Source organism: Podarcis gaigeae (assembly GCF_964106915.1).
Source record: "Podarcis gaigeae genome assembly, chromosome: 9".
Taxonomy (NCBI): Eukaryota; Metazoa; Chordata; class Lepidosauria; order Squamata; family Lacertidae; genus Podarcis; species Podarcis gaigeae.
The window spans coordinates 74,385,425-74,407,225 of record NC_139685.1 but is presented as its reverse complement, the minus strand read 5'-3'; the positions used below and the strand labels follow the sequence as shown (position 1 = coordinate 74,407,225).

General features: G+C 42.1%; 1 protein-coding gene across 3 annotated transcripts in view; it reads right to left on the bottom strand.

The window, feature by feature from the left end:
* Positions 1-21,801, bottom strand: part of PTPRA (protein tyrosine phosphatase receptor type A) — a 140,203-nt gene that overhangs the window by 50,109 nt on the left and 68,293 nt on the right. The gene's annotated exons all lie outside the window — the stretch shown is intronic.

Below are 21,801 nucleotides of genomic sequence, written 5' to 3'. Positions count from 1 at the left end.
GACTAACAGTAGTGCAAGAAAGGAAGGGATTTTTGTTAGAACCGAGGCAGGGGAAAGAAAAGGTTGTGCCTCCCCTCCCTGCACACTGCAGTCTTGGATGAAGATTGGTCCCTCCTGTGCCCAATATTAAATTTAGAAAAATAACCACCCTGGCATGTCTTCTAATGACACATTCAGCATCACATCCATTTTGGCCCTTATAGTCAACAAGGTCAAGAATCCTTTGGACCAAAGAGGGAAGCAGGAGCCCTAAAAGCTCCAAGTCCTACACATACAGAATTGGCCATGGGATGTCTTCAAAACTCGTTTGCCCAGCATGTTAAGTCCCTGAAAAGTGCCTCTTGGGTCTTTGGAGATCTGGGATGGCTTCAAAGAGTTTACACCTATATATACAGGCACAGGAGTGAAACACCCTGTTGGGAAATAGGGTGAAACAGATCTGCTGGGTGCCTGAAGTGCAGTGTGGAAAGCTAATTCATAGATGTTCAAAGTACAGCCAGTGCAAGCCAGACATTACAAATATTGTACATTGACACATGAAGGTCTGAGAGTTCAGAATCTAGTGGTTTTTCTGCAAGAATCCTTGCATCGCCTAATGATTACTTTTTCAGATTTTAGGATGTGTATTTTTTCTCTCTGAAGATTATTTTCATTTAGAGTTCCCACCTGTTGTATCAGAGGTTCTATGCTTTCAAATAAAAAAAAAAAGTGGTGTAGCTTTCTCCAACTTTAAAATACCATCATATGGGACCACTACAGTTACTGAAAGCATAGTAGTCTCTGTTGGGGGAAAACCAGTGACCACAACTTTGAAACATCTTTTTTTAAAGTCGTTTCTCTCTTACATGTATGCAATGGATTCTGGGCTGTGATGCTGGCTTGCTTCCCTAACAAAAGTGTGGATCTTGGGTTTTAATCTCTTGAGCATGGTAGCAAGCACTAGCAATCACTGTTTAAGTAAGAATAATTCAAGGGTGACTGACCAAGATAGCAATTAAGACAGCCTCCCCCTACCTAGTGCTTTCCAAATATTTTGGACTACAATGTCTATCAGTCCTAGCCAGCACAGCTTGAGGAAGGTTGGAACAGAATGTGGAGTTCTTTATTTGTGTAGACAACAGTTATTTCAAGATAGTATCCCCAAGATAGCAGCCTTGAGGCCATGAATTTCAATTCTTTATTCTAGCGTAAACAGATACTCGTTTTCCCAGTTTCTGGCATTAGCACAAAAAGAAATCCTTGCTCCAACAGCACTCCCACTGCAAATCTGGTTGTCACTTGGGGAGAGGGGAGGAAGAAGTTGTAAAAAACAACAACCACAACAACTATCTATATATCACCTAGAGCAGTGTTTCCCAACCTTGTGCCTCCAGATGTTTTTGGCCTACAACTCCCATCATCCCTAGCTAGCAAGACCAGTGGTCAGGGATGATGGGAGTTGTAGGCCAAAAACATCTGGAGGCACAAGGTTGGGAAACACTGACCTAGAGATCTCTCACAAGGTTTTATAAAAGGTAGTATGACTACATGTGGGTTGTGCATCAGTATGGAAATTAAGTATCTAAATCACTTTAGACCAGAGAAAAAAATGTGGAGCAAGTATTCCAATCCTGATCATCACCATATGATTAAGTTCTCCATCACCAGAGATGGGGAACCTGTGGCCCTCCAAATATTGTTGGACTACAAACCCCATCATTCCTCACTACAGGCCAGGCTGGCTAGGGCTGGGTTGGTCCCAGCATCATCTGGAGGGCAACTTGTTCCCCTTCCCTAATTTAGAGCTATATGGCTTTTCAAGACAAGGAGTTCGGGAGCTACCCTGCTTTAAAAGTGCATAGCATTTGCCTTGCATGTTTGGGTCTGTGCCAGAATGGAGTTATCATTTAAAAAAACATGGGAAAACCCCAAAGCCTACCCCATAAATGGACAATGAAGGATAAATAAAGCAAGTTACTGAAAATGATAGTGAAACATTTATACTGAAGTCATACATAAGATAAACACTACTTTCCTCCAACTGCCCTCTCTTGACACCTAGGCGGAGTCATCTCTCTCTCTTTCTCCAAAATGCTCCTTAAAACCCACCATTTCTGTGAAGCCTTTCACTTGACCCTCATCCTCACCACCAATGGAACAAACCCAAAGTATGCATAACCACGTTTTTGTGTTTTCATTCCCTACTACCCTTGCCTTCCTCTGTAGTCTTCCATACTGTTAAAATGTAGGTTTGCCAACTTCTCTGGGCAATGTTCCCTTATTTTCCTTATGTTCAGGGGGAAACTGTTATTAGCAACAATTGCATTTTTCCTTTGCCACATGCAACCATCAGTCTAGATTGCGGGCATGAAGATTCTGATTCGCATCGGTAAAGAACAAACGTCACGGCCTAATATTCTCTTCACAAGGAGAGAGATCTACCATTTTCATCACATGGATACACTCCAAATAGTTTGGATTGCTAAACAGTGTCAACTAGTAGCAAATCTGTTTCAAACGAGTACAGATTTTTAGCAGGGCTGCAAATATCCCAGGTTTCTAGAAATACGACAGCAAGGACTTTATATTAAAAAACAACAAATTGTCCTTATGCAGGGCTGGAATGAGAGGCTTGTAAGATTTTTCCAGTGGTCCTTGCAAGTGTCCTCCAGCATGCCAGAAAGCATTATGACAGCCTATACGTCACAGAATGGTTTTATGCTCTCCATAACAAGAAAGAAAATCCTACTTTCACTTGGGAGATTGACTGTTTCGAAAGAAGGGAGGGGAGCCATGCCAGCAAGTTTCCCTTTTCCTTTGAGAACTAAGAAATCATAAAACTGAGCAGAGTGGCTCAAGTCCCTCTTTGTCCGGCAAGATAGCTAACATAGCTCTGACGTGATTTAAAATTACATCAGTTTTAAAACACAGCTGCCTGCTCCTACAGCCCCCTCAGCAGTAACATTTTAAGAATCAACTGTCTCCTTTGGTAGAAATTACTCAAGGTAGGGGTAAAGCAGATGTTTTGGCGGTGGGGGAAGGATGGTCAGTTCAGAAAAGGAATCTGCATGCACACACTTTCCCAGAGATCTGGCTAGGATCGTAAGATTGGAGCTGAAGCTCAAGCCAACCCCGGAAATAATATGTTGTGGATATCAGAGGGCTTCTTATCAGGTGGGAACCAACAGCATCTGATAATACGGACTGATTGATAAAGACGAGCTCCAGGGGCTGCAGGTGTTGTCATGTCAAGCAAAAAGGGCCCACACACCCTCTCAACATTGTTTAAAGCAATTTAGAGAACAGGATGGAAGTCACTTTATCACAGCAGATGTTTGCTAGTCAAAGCTTCGCTCAAATCACCCAACGTTGCAAAATAAATTGACAGCAGCATCTTAAAAGGGGGTGCCAGGAAACTGGGGGTTATGTTCACATGTGATGGAGCGTGTAAATATGTACAATTTTTTTGGCAAAGGATGTTTAAGGAGATAACAGAAATCACTTGGTTAAAGCTGACCAAAAGTCCAGAGGTAGCATTATTATCAATTTACGATGGGGTACGACAAGATATGAAGGACTTGCTCACAAATTCATTGGCAGCTGCACAAATTATAATAGCTAGGAAGTGGAAGAGGCAAGGTGAATATAAAATAGAAGTATGGTATAAAGAGGTGTGGGATATAACTTTTAATGATAAATTAACATGTGGGGAATATGCAGGAGAAATGATTTTGAGGAGATATGGAAGGTGTTTGTAGAATTTGTCAAACCATGGCAAGAGGTGTTGGAATTTTGGGAGGCTGGGTAGTTGCAATGGAATGGTCTTGTGGGTGGGGTGCACATTTTTATTCTTATTTATTTATGATTATTACTTTGTCAAAAAATAAAATAAAATGAAATAAATGTTTGGTGTGGATACCAAAAAAAGAAGAAGTTATGTCTTAAGTTAAGTCTTATTATGGCTCCCTCCCCTGTGTACACGCCTCCCATACAGATACAGAAACTGAGGGAAAATGCTTGTAATGTTATCAACATACACACAGCTGTTGGCTAGATGCAGCATCCTGCGCACTTCACAGAAAAAACACACATACCCTGACATCATGCCTCTGGTTTCACACAAGGCGGAGGGGGAGGGAGGAGCAGGAAGGAAAAATGCATTACACCACAATCATTTTTGCAAAGAACTCAATAATAGGCATCAGCAAGACTGTACAAGGAGAAACAAATGGGAAGTATTGGGGTTTGGTTCTTTAAAAAGAGCCACTAGGCTAACTGGATGTGACCTTCTTTGACTTGGAAATCCTATCAGCTGTTTCCACATGACATTGTCCCTCCAGGATAAGACCATGCACTCTGCAGGTGCTCAGAAACACTCAGTTTGTACCCATGTTCAAACATATTTTGAAATACCTTTTCGTGTAGTCAGATATGGGATAAGGCAGCCCATGCTAAGCTGGTTCCAGAGTACACAAAACAAAACAGTTGCTAATCCTTACCTGGACCATATCTCATTGCTTAGAATGCAGGCAAGTATCTGGCTTACAAAGACTTATTCTGGCATTAGGTAGACACTCAGAGATTTACTGTTGTAACGAGAGCAAAGTAAGTTGGTGAAGCAACTGCATCTTGAGGCAGTAGTTTACATTAACTACACAGAATTTATGCAGTGCTTACAAGTGCTTCATATAATTCTCACAAGAACTGTGTAAGGTAGATCATTTTTACTCCTTGAAGAAAGGGGAAGGGCTGAGAGAGGTGAGGTCATTGCAAAGACTTTCTATGCACAGAGAACACCTCACCAAGCCATCTGCCATGGGACCCCTGCACATTGCAGAGGATTCTGGGGCATGCCCTAGGGTGCTGGTCAGATCCATGGGTCTTTGCCATCCCATCATCTGTTACAAAAGCACATCCTCCAGCATTTGCCCAATATTCCCTGTAGCTGTGCACTGCACAATGAAAACCAGCAGTGGCTGAGGAGCAAGGTTCCTCTCCGCAATCTCTTATAAGTTCCGAAGTACCCCAGTTTGGAAGGCACTATGATTAAGTTTTGTAATTAGAACACTCAACCTGAAAGTAAAGGGAACTTTTCCAAAGTCAAACATGCTCATTATGTTTACAGTTTTAAAATCTACTCTTGTGAGAGTTGTGTCCATTACACTGTCTTCTTGCACCCTCTGTCAATTACTCTGAAAGGCACATTACATGAAGACAAATCTACTTAAGGTAACCCAGGTAAGTTTCACGGCTAAGTGGGATCTGACCCTGGACCCTCCCTCCCAAATCCAAGCCAAACCTATGCCGAATCCTTTGCTTAAAAACAGAATGGTACATTTCTAGTACTCAGAATTATGCAGGCTGAATTGAAAATGTAATAGCAAATAATAATAATAATCACTGAAGATTAGGCCCATGCTAAAACTAAGACGAAGACATGAGTACCTGGCGTGCTCTGGTCCATGGGGTCACGAAGAGTTGGACGCGACTAAACAACTAAACAACAACAAAACTAAGACGTGGCTATGATGGCTGAAAAGTATGAGCTACATGCCATTAACTCATATGAACTGCTCTGGGCTTTCATTAAGCATATGATGCACCCGTCTTTTTCTTTTCCATTTGCCTATCAACTCACCCCTTCCAAATTCCTTTCTAACACATCAGGAACCAAGCACACTGCATTGCTTGCCAATTCATTTCTGGACACAGTTCCAGCTGCTGTTCATTACTGTATTGATATTTATTTATTTACCAGAGTTTCAATACCACACTGGAGAGCCAGTGTGGTGTAGTGGTTAAGAGCGGTAGTCTTGTAATCTGGGGAACCGGGTTCGCGTCTCCGCTCCTCCACATGCAGCTGCTGGGTGACCTTGGGCCAGTCACACTTCTGTGAAGTCTCTCAGCCCCACTCACCTCACAGAGTGTTTGTTGTGGGGGAGGAAGGGAAAGGAGAATGTTAGCCGCTTTGAGACTCCTTAAAGGGAGTGAAAGGCGGGATATCAAATCCAAACTCTTCTCTTCTTCTACCTTCATTAACGCAAAAATATCATGGTGACTAACAATATAAAGCCAACAATGGCATTCCATCAATAAAACAAATGCAGAATACATTATAAATCAACAGATCAGATTACTGCATCAACATGGATCATTCCTCAGAGAAAGTCTGGGTGGAACAGATATGTTTTACGTAGCCAGCTAAATGCCAGTACTTTAGGTGCCGGGATTTCATTTTTTAAATATGTTTTACTTCAATTCTTTGTTCTGTTTTTGATATTACCTATTGCTAATGTAGGTTTGATTTTTGTGAGCCAGTACTTCCAGTTGGAGAGGGAAATGAGATATAAATCTCTGTATAAATTGAATAGGGTCTCTTTCGCCTAGCCTCTCTCAAGACAAAGCACAAGTTTCTCCTGCCTCTCCCAACACACGGGACTCTGTAAAAAAGAAATGTTTTATTGTTAATCCTTTAGTGTATTTTTCTGTGCACTGAAATGGATTGGTGCCAAAGTCCCACTTGGGTCTCTGTGGCTTAGAGCTAGCCTTTGATGTGTTGCCAATAATCATCCTTTAACTCCCCTGACCCACTTTCTGTAGTTAAACAGAAAGGATGAGTCATCACGGCACTCTCCAGCTCTTGGAAAAAACCAAAACTAGGAGAAAACATACAAATTACCCCCCAATATTTCCGGACATTTTGCATGTGTGCTCAAGGTTGAAACCTATGCTGGCTTGTGTTTCATTTTAAATACAAAGAGCTTTCTGAATAGACAGACCACCAATGGCTATGAACGTCTGCACCTGTAGCCAATCCACTTTAGATACCCAAGATTTAGTTACCAACCACCTGCACATTTACACTCATTTTCTAAACAGCCTCTAAACAGTAAAAATTGCCTCCAGGTGACCAGGCAGGGAAGTGTTTGTAAAAGCGAAACAGATATCCTCATTTGTGCTTTCGGACTGTTGGTGTGTCACAAATGGCTTGCTTTAATATGCATGGGCAGGAGGTTGCAGTACATGTTGTGGATTTTAATTAGAAAGCTCTCCTACGCCAACAGAATTCAGAAAAATAAAAGGGCACGTTTTCTCTCCTTGCTGGGAAAGAAACAGAAACACAATATAGCCAATGTAACCCAACTGTTAAAATCTGTCAGCTCACACCCTGAATAAAGGACATTGTGCATACAACCTCCGAAAGCCTCTGACAGCTTGAACTGCAGAATTATTTCATGGTTGGAAGGGGAAAGCTGTTAAGATATCATAATGCAGGGGTAGCCAATATGGTGCCACCCATATATTGATGAACTACAACTCCCATCAGGCCCAGAACACATAACCAATGGTCAGGGATGATAGGACTTGTAGTTCAACATCATCTGAAAGGCACCATGTCTACTATCTCTGTTCTAAAACCTTCAGGTGTTCCCCATAGATGGGGAAGGGAGTTCCTTAACTACTGACACATCATGGCAGCCCAACCTGAGCCTCACTCACTGTACTTGGATGATGGGCTCCAAAACCACTGCCAGTGGTCCGTACCAAGAAAGGGAGCAAGCCCACCAAGCCATCCACAGGCCTGAAGCCATAAAGAGAAGGAAAGACTAAGCACAAGACAAGGTCCCTCAGCAGTTTCAGGTCCAAGAACCCCCCCCCCTTCAGTCAAAAGAAAATCACAGAGAAAAAAGGAATAAAATATCACTCTTTGCCATGGTATACTTTCTCCCCAACGTGAATGGGTGGTCCCCAACATGCTTATGTATATTTAAATCACAGCTTTTAAAATAAAAATACTGTGCTCATTTTGCAAACTGAAATACAAATGACTGCTCATATTAGAAGACATTTGCTTTTAAGTCAAATGATACTTAATTGTGGCTCTACAGATCTATCCTGAACATGTCTGCATAATGGGAGGAAGTTTACATTTAACTCAGTGAGGAACATCAGTGCCTATGTAATCTCAGTTTTGTTGCCACAGCAACTCTCTCTCCGTCTCTCTCTCTCTCTATATAATGTAACTAACTGCTATGATGATACTGGGAAATCAATAATAAGATCAGGTCAAGTCACAGGTGGCCCAAAAGCAAAACAATTTTAATATTTGAGCTAGAAGATCCACATGGAACACCCAGGGATGCTGGAAGTATAACTGATAAACTAAACCAAATAATGGATAATTTGCTGCCTTTTAATGGTATTCCAAGATCTGACTAGTGACAAAGCTGACCCCAGTTCTCATTGTTTTCAGACAGGAGTGCCAACTTGAATAAAATATTGGGGGGGGGGCAGGTAAGCCACACCCTGGATTATTGATCACATGATGTGGTGCACGCACACCATTTGAATGGCAATGCCTATCAACTTTGGGTTGATATTGGGGGGGGGTCTTTGACCCCGAAAAGATGGTTCCTATGGTTTCAGCCTACCAAGACAAACAATTTTAATATGTAACTTTATTATGTATCATTGTTTTTAAATTGGTCATACTTAAAGATTTTATGTTAGCTTGTTTTTAATGTTTGCTTTTATCAGTATTTTTAATGAATGTTTTAGATGGCTCCTTGTTAAACTACTAAGAGGTCTTCTGTCAAGTGAGAGATAAATTGATTTTGTTAATAAAAATAAATAAAACCAAGAGGAGGATACAGACAGGAGCAGCAAACCAGGATCCATGGGCTGAATTCTTGAGGGTAGGGTACAATCACTTCCCACAGACTGCCTGCTCTCACACAAATGATTTATAAGACTATCCTACTCTGAATACTGAATGAACATAGAACTTGACTTGTGGTGTCAAATCACTCTGTATTAAAGAAGGTATTCTCTCCTGTCTTGCAAAATCAGAGAATCATAGAGTTATATTTTTGCTGGTGCACAGTACTATTCTAAATTATTTTTTTTAAGATGAGAGGACTTGAAGGAACCACAAAACATGTGTACAGATATCGATGCATTCTAAACATAGGCAGAAAGTGAGTAACACCTAAAGTGAAATATGTGGTGTATGGATTACATGGCAGTGCAGGATACCACTAGCATGTAATTAGCCTCATAAATGAGTTTTTCTGCAAGCAATGATTTGAAGATTGAGGTTCGTTTGGTACTCTTTGATAATCAGGGTCCCCATCAACTCCCCTCTGTGCTCAACTGCTGACCCAGCTGGTAGCTGTATTGGATTTGAATTGTTTTTATACATGTGCTGTTGCTGTTCCAAGCTATTTTTATACATATAGTCATGTTTTTAGAAATGTTTTATATATGCAACTGTTTGTATATATTTAACTGTTTTATATATGCTTTTATTACATTAGGCGGGATTCACTTAATAAATCCAGGCAGCACAAGTCCTGTGTGGAGGCTTCCACTTGACCAATGAGGCTTCACTCCTCTCCCCTCAAAATTAGCTTGGGGTTTCAGGAGAACCCCCAAAAATTTTGTGGGTAGGAAAGGAGGGGTGATTGTTTTGCCTGCCAAGCTACAATGCTTCCGCTGATGGGACACACACCATAAAACAACGTTGAATTCCACCCACTGTAAATTGTTTTTGGATGTCTAATGGGAAGAGATTCATAAATGAAATAATTAAACATAACAACAATTATATTTTTTTACTATGTTTTACATATGCTGTAAGCCACCTAGAGTGGCTGAGGAAACCCACTCAGATGGGTGGGGTGTAAATAAAATTATTATTATTATTATTATTATTATTATTATTATTATTATTAACCTCTGTGACACTGCTCTAAAGCCTGGTTAGACCCAGACCCAGTCCCTTTCAGCTTTTATGTTTGCATTTGCCCCCCCCTTCAATTCTGAATCAACAGACCATAGCAGTGGTGAAACAAAGCACTATTGGCAGTGCCCAGTCGAAGGAGTACAGTTGCCTGGAAGAGATCTGGTGGGACGCTCTGTCCCAAGAGACTAGGGCCCTGCGGGACTTGACATCTTTCCGCAGGGCCTGCAAGACAGAGCTGTTCCACCAGGCCTTTGGCCAAGGCACAGTCTGACTCCCTCCCTCACAGAACTCTAGCCCAATGGTTGCCATTAATTTGATTTTGAATTGATTTTAGAATGTTGTGTTACTTTTGTTGTTGTTGGCCACTCTGAGCCCGGCTTTGGCTGGGGAGGGTGGGATATAAATAAATAAATAAATAAATTATTATTATTATTATTATTATTATTAATTATATATGTCTTAGATCAGTGCTACTCAATGTAGCATCCCATGGACCAGTGCCAGTCAATGAACCATCAGCTGCTGGATCCGAGCAACCCCACAGCCCAGGCTGGATGGGGCACTTCAGGAACAAAATATGGTACTGGTCCCTGGCATAGTGTGTGTGTGTGTGTGTAAATTGCTAGTCCAGCAATCAGATAGCTTGAGAAGCACAGTATTGGGTAACCTGGCTTCAAGTTGTTTCAGGGCTTTAAATGCTAAAAGCCAAACCAACCAAGCACGTTGAGGTTTCCATGGGAGAAAACTTCAAGGCTCTTTTCTAAAGTCTGTCTCTCTGCTTGGAGAAGGGCAGCCGTGCCAGTGTTTATGGAATGATTAGACTGTTCCTCAGATGACAAAGACACACACATTCAAAATCTCCAAGAACTTTCTCCCTTTCAGGACTGAAACCGCGGCTTACAGTTCGGGGGAGAGGAGGAGAAATGGACAAAAACAGAAAACAAGGCAGGTTTGGACAATGCTGCCCATTGAAAGTGGGAGGAAATGAAAAAACATCATATGATGAGAAAGAGGTTAAAATGCCCAGCACCACTTTAAACAGGGTGCCTTTTAGAAAGCCATAAAAAGCACAAACTCATGGGAACCTTCTGTGGAACCCAAAGTAACTATTCCGTTACCAGCTGACAGCCAAAGGATTTGCTATTAACATCAACAGAATCAATCAGCACTCTTACCTATTGAAGGAAACAGCACATATTATTAAGGTTACCAATTAGACAGAATACTTATCAAAAGCCAGACTTTGCTATGTAATTCAAATAAACTGGAGAAGTGCAACGTCAGAAGTCTGTTTCACCCTTAATACCTACAGCAGTGGTTTTCAAACTATGGGCGGGGTATAAATAATAAATTATTATTATTATTATTATTATTATTATTATTATTGTTGTTGTTGTTGTTGTTGTTGTTGTTGTTGTTGTTATTAGTTTCTCAATGAGACTTCCAGGGTGGGAGGGAATGTCAAGCTTCCTATCTTTCCGTCAATGCACATACACAACATGGCATGCAAAGGTTTTGCATTAACTTAGCTGGTGCAAAAAATACGTCTCAGAACACACTGGCATTCCTAAGGAAACGAGTAGAAGTGGAAAAGGTTCCTTGAGGGTGGACAGTCTGAAATAACTGCTGGCCTATGGAGTCATCTGTATTGCTACAGGTTTGGGGGACCAGAGTCTGTGGCTGCAAGCCACCCACGATTCCTGAACTTGTTAAAAGTTAGAATTGATAAAGGTTTGACTAAAACAGTGCCAAACACAGGGGGATAACAAGCCATGCCAGCCTGACATGGCTAGCGGGGAAATAAACCATTAAGAAACAAAGGCTGAAATGGGCAGTTAAAACAGAAGACACTGCTGGGCACAGAGGGGGAGGTTGCCAGGGTTACAGGGCGCAATGATGCAAGCGGAAGGGGAGGTCAAGTTTTGGCAAGGGTTTTTGGAAAGATGGAGGGGCACAGAAGCCAGGTGGGCTGACTGGAGCAGGCTGCTACAAAGAAGCTGTGAACCATGCTGGCTGCTGTTTGAAGCCAAGGCTCAGGGCAATGCTGGCTGCCTTTTTGGCGAGGTTGCTGCTGCGCTTATGGCAGAAGCTGGCTTCTCTTGGACTGTATTTTCTGTTGAAGATGTATCTTTTGCTGCCGTGCTACTGGGCAAAGCACCGGATTCACCCCGGCAGCAAAAAAAACACATGTGCCTGTACACCCCGCCCCTTCAATTCTACGCTAAGGTTGTATTAAAGGAAAAGGTAAAGGGGCCCCTGACCATTAGGTTCAGTCGTGGCGGACTCTGGGGTTGCGGCGCTCATCTCGCTTTATTGACCAAGGGAGCTGGAGTACAGCTTCTGGGTCATGTGGCCAGCATGACTAAGCCGCTTCTGGCGGACGAGAGCAGCGCACGGAAACGCCGTTTACCTTCCCGCCGGAGTGGTACCTATTTATCTACTTGCACTTTGACGTGCTTTCGAACTGCTAGGTTGGCAGGAGCAGGGACCGAGCAACGGGAGCTCACCCCGTTGCGGGGATTCGAACCGCCGACCTTCTGACTGGCAAGTCCTAGGCTCTGTCGTTTAACCCACAGCGCCACCCGCGTCCCAAGGTTGTGTACACGTGTGAATAAAACCGTATGTCATAAAGACACCATAGCCCCTGCTGTGACTCATTCCAAAGGAAACACAAGTGCCTGGGTTAAGTGCCAAGCCCCCTGGCATTTCACACTGCTCAGAGACTGGGGTGGCCTGTAATAGTATTCTACCTCTATGCCTTCAGTTATGCTGCTTGTTCATGTTTGCAAACAGACATTCCCTCTCAAGACTCACTTACAAGGCAAAGTCCCGTCTGAATTCCCATCTTTCCTTCTTCTCCACTGTATTCTGCTGCACCCATTTCCATCTCCACTCTTCCTCAGGCCTCTCTTCAGGGGTTCCAAAGAGGTAACAGTAAACACATGTGGGGGAAGCAACCCCATCCTCATGAAAATAAGTTTGAAAATGACAGCGGTGGTGGAGTTGGCATGCTTGTCCCCAGTGCCCCCTTCCTTATGTGTTTACAGGTTCTAAAGTTTCGTTTGGATGTACAGGTCCATATAGAATTCTTTGTGATCAGGAATGCCTCCTAATTTTTTCCCTTCACACTTTTCATTCTTATGAGCTATTAACAAGTATAAATGGTTAAAAGAATGCTTGAAACTAAGGAGATTTTGGAACAAGAAGGAGATAAATTGAAATTGCAGAGCTTTGAGAAACTAAAAGATAAAGTGTGAGATTGGCTTCATTATTATCAAATAAGGGAGGCTTACAATCTGGACAAGAAAATTGGCTTCCAGGTGGAAAAATCAAAATTGGAAACAGAACTGTTAGATCCCAAAACTAAGATATTATCAAGAATGTATAACTTGCTGTTGAAATGGAATACTCAGGATGAAATGGTGAAATCTGCTATGATAAAATGGGCACAAGATGTTGGACATAACATTATGTTCGCTGACTGGGAACATTTATGGACCACAGGTATGAAATTTACGGCATGTAATGCTTTAAGAGAGAATATTATGAAAATGATATACAGGTGGTACATGACACCAGTCAAGCTTGCAAAAATATATCATTTGCCTGACAATAAGTGCTGGAAATGTAAAGAAAATGAAGGTACATTTTTTTCACCTTTGGTGGACGTGCCCAAGGATTAAGGCTTTCTGGGAGATGATCTATAATGAAATGAAAAGAGAGACATTTCTAAGTTTGTCTGGCAGGGCAAAAAGCCCAGAATAAAATTTAAAATATTGACTGATGCTAAAGAAAGAGGGGGGTTTGCCCTGCCAGACATGAAGCTATATTATGAATCAGCAGCATTCTGCTGGATGAAAGACTGGCTACTTCTTGAAAACACTGACATTTTGGATTTGGAAGGGTTTAACAATGCGTTTGGGTGGCATGCATATTTGTGGTACGACAAGGTTGGAGCTCACAAAGCATTCAAGAACCATATTGTCAGGAAAGCAGTATTTAATGTCTGGACAAGATACAAAGATCTATTAGAAAACAAGACCCCAAGGTGGTTGTCACCTATGGAAGCTAAGGCTCTGAAAAGACTCAATATGGAGGCCAAGTGGCCAAAATATTGGGAGATATTAGAACGAAATGGAGACACATGGAGATTGCAGAGCTTTGAGAAACTAAAAGATAAAGTGCGAGATTGGCTACATTATTATCAAATTAGAGAGGTTTTTAATATGGATAAAAAAATAGGTTTTCCAGGTGGAAAAATCAAAATTAGAAACAGAATTGTTAGAACCTAAAACCAAGGTACTTTCAAGAATGTATACCTGCTGTTAAAATGGAATACTCAGGATGAAACGGTCAAATCAGCTATGATTAAGTGGGTGCAAGACATTGGTCATAATATTATGTTTGCTGACTGGGAATGGTTATGGACCACCGGTGTGAAATTCACGGCATGTAATGCCTTAAAAGAAAATATTATGAAAATGATATATAGGTGGTACATGACTCTAGTCAAGCTTGCAAAAGTATATCATTTGCCTGATAATAAATGTTGGAAATGTAAGGAAACTGATGGAACATTCTTTCACCTTTGGTGAACGTGCCCAAAGGTCAAGGCTTTCTGGGAAATGATCTATAATGAATTGAAAAAGGTATTTAAATATACCTTCCTTAAGAAACCAGAGGCCTTCCTCCTGGGCATTGTCGGCCAAATGGTGCCAAAGAAGGATAGAACTTTCTTTATGTACGCAACAACAGCAGCAAGAATACTTATCGCGAAGTACTGGAAGACACAAGATTTGCCCACTCTGGAAGAATGGCAGATGCAAGTGATAGACTACATGGAACTGGCAGAAATGACTGGCAGAATCCGAGACCTGGGAGAAGAGCAATTGGAAGAGGATTGGAAGAAATTTAAAGACTACCTGCAAAAACATTGCAAAATGTTTGAATGTTAAAATGATGCAGGATATAAAGACAATATGGCATTAGTGACATAGTTGAAAGGGAAAAAAAATCCTTCCAGTAGCACCTTAAAGACCAACTAAGTCAGTTCTTGGTATGAGCTTTCGTGTGCATGCACACTTCTTCAGATACGAAAGCTCATACCAAGAACTGACTTAGTTGGTCTTTAAGGTGCTACTGGAAGGAATTTTTTTTGTTTTGACTATGGCAGACCAACACGGCTACCTATCTATAGTTGAAAGGAATATGTAAAAATGTTTTATGAGAAATAAGGGTGAAAAAGTTAGAATAACATTATGTCAAGCTTAAACAAAATGTCATAAGGGGAAAAATTGGAGACATAATAGTTGAAAGGTATAATACAGAATTAGATTTGAAAAAGGGTAAGGCATTGCTGAATATGATTGTGTAAAAAGGGAACACAGAAAAGGGAGATGTGAGGAAGTCAGGAAGGAAGGATATGAAAATAATAAGTAAGAAATTGGATTTATATGTTTTTGTTAGGTCTTTTTTCCCCTACTTTTTATGTTTTGTATTACATTTTTCTGTTTTTATTTGATTGTGATAATGTTTTTTTCCTTTCTTTCCTTTTTTTGGTTTTGATTGTGAAGTTTGTTCTATTGTTCAAAATTGCAATAAATATCTTTAAAATATATATATATATATATATAATGAAATGAAAAAGGTATTTAAATATACCTTCCTGAAGAAACCAGAGGCCTTTCTCCTGGGCATGGTCGGCCAATTGGTGCCAAGAAGGATAGATCTTTCTTTATGTATGCAACAACAGCAGCAAGAATACTCATCGCAAAGTATTGGAAGACACAAGATCTACCCACCCGGGAAGAATGGCAGATGAAGTTGATGGATTACATGGAACTGGCGGAAATGACTGGCAGAATCCGAGACCAGGGAGAAGAGTCGGTAGAAGAAGATTGGAAAAAATTTAAAGACTATTTACAGAAACACTGTAAAATTAAGGAATGTTAGAGGGATGCTGGAATGAAGTTATGTGGTTTTAGCAATAATGTTATAAAGAGGTATGTAAAAATGGATTGTTAACAGGTGAAAATGTAAAGTTACAATATATTAAGATAAAGTATCAAGATAAAAGCAAAAAGGGTAAGGACTTGCTGAAACAACTACTGAACTAGAATACAAAAAAGGGAGGTGTGAGGTCAGGGAAATAAGCAAATGAAAGACAAGACATGGAAAGACTGATTTGTTTTTAATTGTTTTTTTTATTTTTTCTGTATTTTTTGTCTTTTTTTCTTCTCTTTTTTTCTTTCTATTTTTGTAATTTCTTTGAAACTTTAATAAATATTATAAAAAAAATATGCTTGAAACTACAAGGACGTGTAAGCAGAGCTTAGAATGGTATCATTCTCTCTGATTGGTTTACACAAGCCTTTTCACCCTGCTAACTGTGGCTGACAGGCGCTGGATTGTGTCCAAAGTGAGTTGCTCCCTCCCTCTTCCAGTAAACTGTTTTTTTTCTATTAAGAAGGCAGAGCTGGAAGATTGAAGGCAGAAGCTTTCATTTAAAGAAAGGATCTTTGTGTGCCAGAGAACTTCCTTTCTGGCCTAGGAAGTCATGAGATGACATCCTTTTTCTTCTTGATTCTTTATCTAAGACACAAAGTGCTTGAAGCCAACTTTTGAGATGGAGTAGAGAGGAGGGCTTTTAACTAAGGACTTGAGAACCCATCTAGAAAGAACCATCAGGACTTAAATGTGCTAAGAAAATTCCTTTATTATCCTTTAACTTTCTTACTTTCTTCTCTAAACACTCTTTGGCACAGAGATAGTCTCTACATATTTTACTGATCTGCCATCAGTAAAATTACAGTGTAAGAGTTGTAGGGAAAATATTTAATTTTTATAGCGTTTAATATGTGTACACTGCTAAATCATATAAATGTCTGCAAGGGCAAAGTAGGATACATGCGTTTTATTGGTTTTTCAACGGTAACACCATGAATATAACATAATAACAAAAAGAACACATGGACCACACGTTATTGGACTGTCATTTACACAAACTAACATTAAGGTACATATGTGTAATGGCTTTAGGGGTTGCTTGTGCGTAAGTTACCGCCTCTCTGGGCTAGGTTGCCTGGTTAAACCATTTCTCGCTGGAAAGCCATCCACTCCGTGGCTCTTCAGTCGCTGGCAGAATCCGTCAGTGGGCGTTTCTTGAACCTCTTCCAGCAAAAAAGCTCTTTGACGCCAAGTCGCTGCCTACTTTCCCTGCGCGGAAGTCTTCTGTGCAGGGTGGGTGTGGGCAGCGGAGGACCTGTACTCTCCTTGCTGGTCTCCTGCGAAGAGTCCTGGAGCCTCCTCTCTGCTTCCCCCATCAGCCCCCCTCTATCCCTGGTGTAGCGCTGATTTTCTTCCCCAGCCGGAGACCAGCCTCTCTCCCTGCTTGGCCCCTCTCCAGCATCGCTGTGGAGCCTCGCAGTTGCGATGGCAGTTCCCTGACAATATGTAATAGATATTCTGCTTCTAAAAAATTCTAGATAAGACACTAAGAATTGATCTAGTATGTGACCAGCACAGAATCCGAAAGGAAGCCAGTAGGCTATATTCTGGCCTCGTTTGCCTTTCAGAAGACACAAACGAGGTTGTATCCAAGGGAATGAAAAGAGGTCAGATTGTGTTGTGCTTTAATTTTGTGAAGGCAACCTCTGTAATGGGTTGTTTGCCTGTGGGCTGTATCCAGCCCTCACATGCGTTTTTGTAGGTCCCCAATATCTCCCCCCCCCCATTTGTCCATTTTAACTTCCTTCTTATGGCAAAGAGAACGGTGGCTGCTCACTTTTGGAAACATCTTGAAGGAGTCACAGTAGAAACCTGGTACAAGAAGGCTTGGTTCCTACGTATGCCACATAATCTGACACAAAAGGCTTGTTTGCATAGGGACCAAATAAAATAGGGTGTGTTCTACTCAGGAAGGTTTAATTTTATTCAGTTTAGAAGAACCAAAAGAACGAACACTATGCAGCCGACTCGCATCATGCGTGGGTGTTATGTTCCTGGGATAGCACATAAGGCTGATATTGTGTATAGTCAAAACAACCCATTGGAACCACAAGCAATCTTACCTCTCAGAGGTGGTGCCCCAAACAGGTCTTACCTCCTAAGCAAGGCAGAAAAGCTTAAAAGCTCTTTCCATGCCAGGAAAACCCTGCACAGGAAGAGCTTTTAAGATCACTGCCTTCTGCACGTTTAATTTGTGCGATTTCAACTGGCCATTTGGCTGTTAAGAGCGTAAAACTGAAATCACCTAAGTTAAACCTATGTAAGTCGACTATGCACTCTTGTGGAACAGGTAATAGAGACAGTTCTTCATTCTATAGGGTGTGTGGGGAAAAGAAGGCATAAATGGCACACAGTAAACATAATTATGTGGACAGACCAGGCAAATTTATAAATAATTATTATTGTTTTAGCCATGGGTAGGCAAACCAGAGGCTGGATCCGGCCCAATTGCCTTCTCAATCCGGCCCACGGACAGTCCAGGAATCAGTGTGTTTTTACATGAGTAGAATGTGTCCTTTTATTTAAAATGCATCTCTGGGTGATTTGTGGGGCATAGGAATTCGTTCATTTCCCCCCTTCAAAATATAGTCCACCCCCCAAGGTCTGAGGGACAGTGGACCGGCCCCCTGATGAAAAAGTTTGCTGACCCCTGCTTAACTTTATGTTCTAACTGTTCATTTTCGTGGATTTCTTTCATATATTCAATATAAAAAAGTGTGTGTGTGTGTGTGTGTGTGTGTGTGTGTGTGTGTGTAAAGACACACACACACACACACACACACACATACACACACACACACACACACACCTCTCTCTCAAGGATCCCCTGCTGTGGTACTCTGAGTCCAAAAAGTCTTTTGTAGCCTCCCCTCCAAGATTTATTTTTAAAGATAAAAAATCAGTCCCATTTTTACAGAAAAAAGTCATACCCAGAATGATGTATGGTGTTTGAGCCCAAACAAGGTTAGCCACCTTCAAGCCAACACATAAAGATACATTTTTAGTTGTGTATATAAGCTGCTACAGACAGGTTTTCAGAGAGAATCAACCCTCGTAATCAGATGTCAACACTTGACAGTGGTTTTTGCAAACCTATGGGTTGACGTAAAAGAAAGGCAACTGTGCTTGGAAAAGCTACTGCCCATAATTCATAACCACAGCACTTCCTCTCTTAATCAGTAGTTTCATGATGGTGTTTACAACTGGGAATTTTGGCTCTGACCTGCTCAGAGAGTACTGATTAATAGAAATAAATGTCTGCTGCAGACTTAAAGGGAGGGACTGGAAACCAGCAGAATCTGAAGCTGGCAAAAGAAGGCAGATATGCTGAGGGCTGCTAGAAGCAGCAGATTCCAGCCCAGCTTGGAAGCGGCATAATTCAGTGCCATTACATGTATGAGATGGCATGATTAAAAGGGAACGAGTGCCAGCACTTGACCCCAGGGGTCCCCTCTCAAGATAACAGCACACAAGGCAGACACCTGCAGCAAGCCACTGTCACTTCCAGCAGGGTTCTGAATGCACAATGGAGCAGTTCCAGCTCTCATCAGAAAAACCAGACGTCAAACACTTAATGAGTTAGCGAGTTCAGGAACAGAGCCAGGCTAAAAACCAGCCAGGTTAAAAGTTCAGGAAGTTTTAGGATATAGAACACAGGTGGAGATTAAAGGGACAGCTCCAGATATTAAAATGCCCCCCACCTTCCGTCACAGGAGTAGACTTTTCAGCTGAGAGCTATGGCTATGTTAAATCCCTAAGTTCAAAGAAGCTGGAGTAACTACTTGCATTACAGTGGTACCTCGGATTACAGATGCTTCAGGTTACAGACTCTGCTAACCCAGAAATAGTACCTCGGGTTAAGAACTTTGCTTCAGGATGAGAACAGAAATCGCGGGGCAGCGGCAGCAGGAGGCCCCATTAGCTAAAGTGGTGCTTCAGGTTAAGAACAGTTTCAGGTTAAGAATGGACCTCCAGAACAAATTAAGTTATTAACTCGAGGTACCACTGTATTACCACTGGATACTGGTGGCAGGACCCCTAAGGATCGGCTCTATGGAGAGCGGGCTTCAGGCACCAAGCCCAGACCAACTCTGTGTTACAAAGATATACTGTATTTTTCGCACCATAGGGCGCACCGGACCATAAGGCGCACCTAGTTTTTAGACGGGAAAATCAATTAAAAAAAATCTTTCCCCCCCCCCAGCCCCAAAGAGCAGCGTATAGGCTGCGCACAACCTCTCCCTGCCAGAGGGGTTGCGCGCAGCTATGGAACAAGCCAAGGCAGCGAGCAGGATGGATCCCGCTGGCTGCTTTGGCTTCCTCTTTAGCTCCGCGCAATTCCTCCCTGCCGGGAGAGGCTGTGTGGAGCTAAAGAAGCCATAGCCCCGTGCAGCCTCTCCCTGCCGGACAAGCCTGCACAAGCCTGCATTCGCTCCATAGGACGCACACACATTTCCCCTCAATTTTTGGAAGGGAAAAACTGCGTCCAATGGAGCAAAAAATACGGTATGCACCTGTGATATGAAAGTTGGCAACATCAACCCTGCTTGTGAGAATCCCTTGCAGATGGCCGCAAATGCCTGGAGACAGTCAGGTCATGCATCCACAGCAGTGATCAGAGGAGGCAGGAGAACAAGAGAGAAGAAACACCATGGAGCATCTGCAGCCGCGCAACCAGATGCCTCCATCTGTCCCAGATGCAACAAAACATGTCCCTCCTGTACCGGTCTCTAAAGCCACAGCAAGTGCTGTAACCTTCCAACAGCTTGACTTCACTCCCCACAGGCGCACTCCTCCGTGGTCTCCAGAAACAGACGGATGCCAACCAACCAACTGCGATCTCTCTCATGCAAGGTTAACCACCAGTGCATTTCGCATTCTCTTGGCTGCCCTCTAAACCTTCCAGCGGTTCCAGAACTCAAGCTCAGGTCTGCTGCCCACATGTCATCAGATACACTTGTGCATTTAGAGTCAACACTGCACCACACGTAGCACCTGCCGCAGCAAGTTCCTGCCCAGTGGGCTTATAACCTATTAGCTGTCCAGTTCTTAAGAGAAGAGCAGCAGCCAGATTTTATCCAAGGTGCATTCACTGCACTGGGTTTTGCAGAATGGAGGCTGAAGAAGGCAGCCATCCCCAAGCACCTGGCCCTGACTGGTACATTTATGTCCAAGTGCCACTAATTATTTTTATTTTAAACCACCACTTTTCAACGACACATTACTGATGCTTTTACCAATGTTATTATTGCTCTATTACATTTTTATGCTATATACCACCCTGGTGTATTTCTTATGAAAGTGTGGTATATAAATCTTTAATAAAAATTAAGAATAGCTCTCCTGAACAAACCAAAAGCATATCTAGCCCATCATCCTGCTCTTACAGGAAGCCCATAAGCAGGGCCTGAGTACAACGATCCTCTCCCAACATGTGGTTTCCAATAAGTGGTACAACAGGGGGATACTGCTGCTCACAGTGGAAGCAGAGCATAGTCATCCCAGCTAGTAACCTTTAAAAAGTAAAGGTAAAGGACCCCTGAAAGTTAAGTCCAGTCGCGAACGACTGTGGGGTTGTGGCACTCATCTTGCTTTACTGGCCGAGGGAGCCGACGTTTGTCCGCAGACAGTTTTTCCGGGTCATGTAGCCAGCATGACTAAGCCGCTTCTGACAAAACCAGAGCAGCGCACAGAAACGCCATTTACCTTCCCACCGGAGCGGTACCTATTTATCTACTTGCACTTTTGATGTGCTTTCGAACTGCTAGGTTGGCAGGAGCTGGGACTGAGCAATGGGAGCTCATCCCGTCACAGGGATTCGAACTGCCAACCTTCTAATCAGCAAGGCATAATTCTCTTTTAAAGCTATCCAAGTTGGTAGTCATCATCCTGTGGGAGGGTATTCCATATTTTAACTATGCATTGTGTGTACATAACTCTGTGTTAGAACTACAGCAGCTAATATCCATTTATAGATCTGCACTACCTGAGTTTTCTAATCATTATTTTAAAAAAAGAAAGAACTGTGGCAATGTTCCCAGAGGCATATATTCATAAAACACAGATTGAAA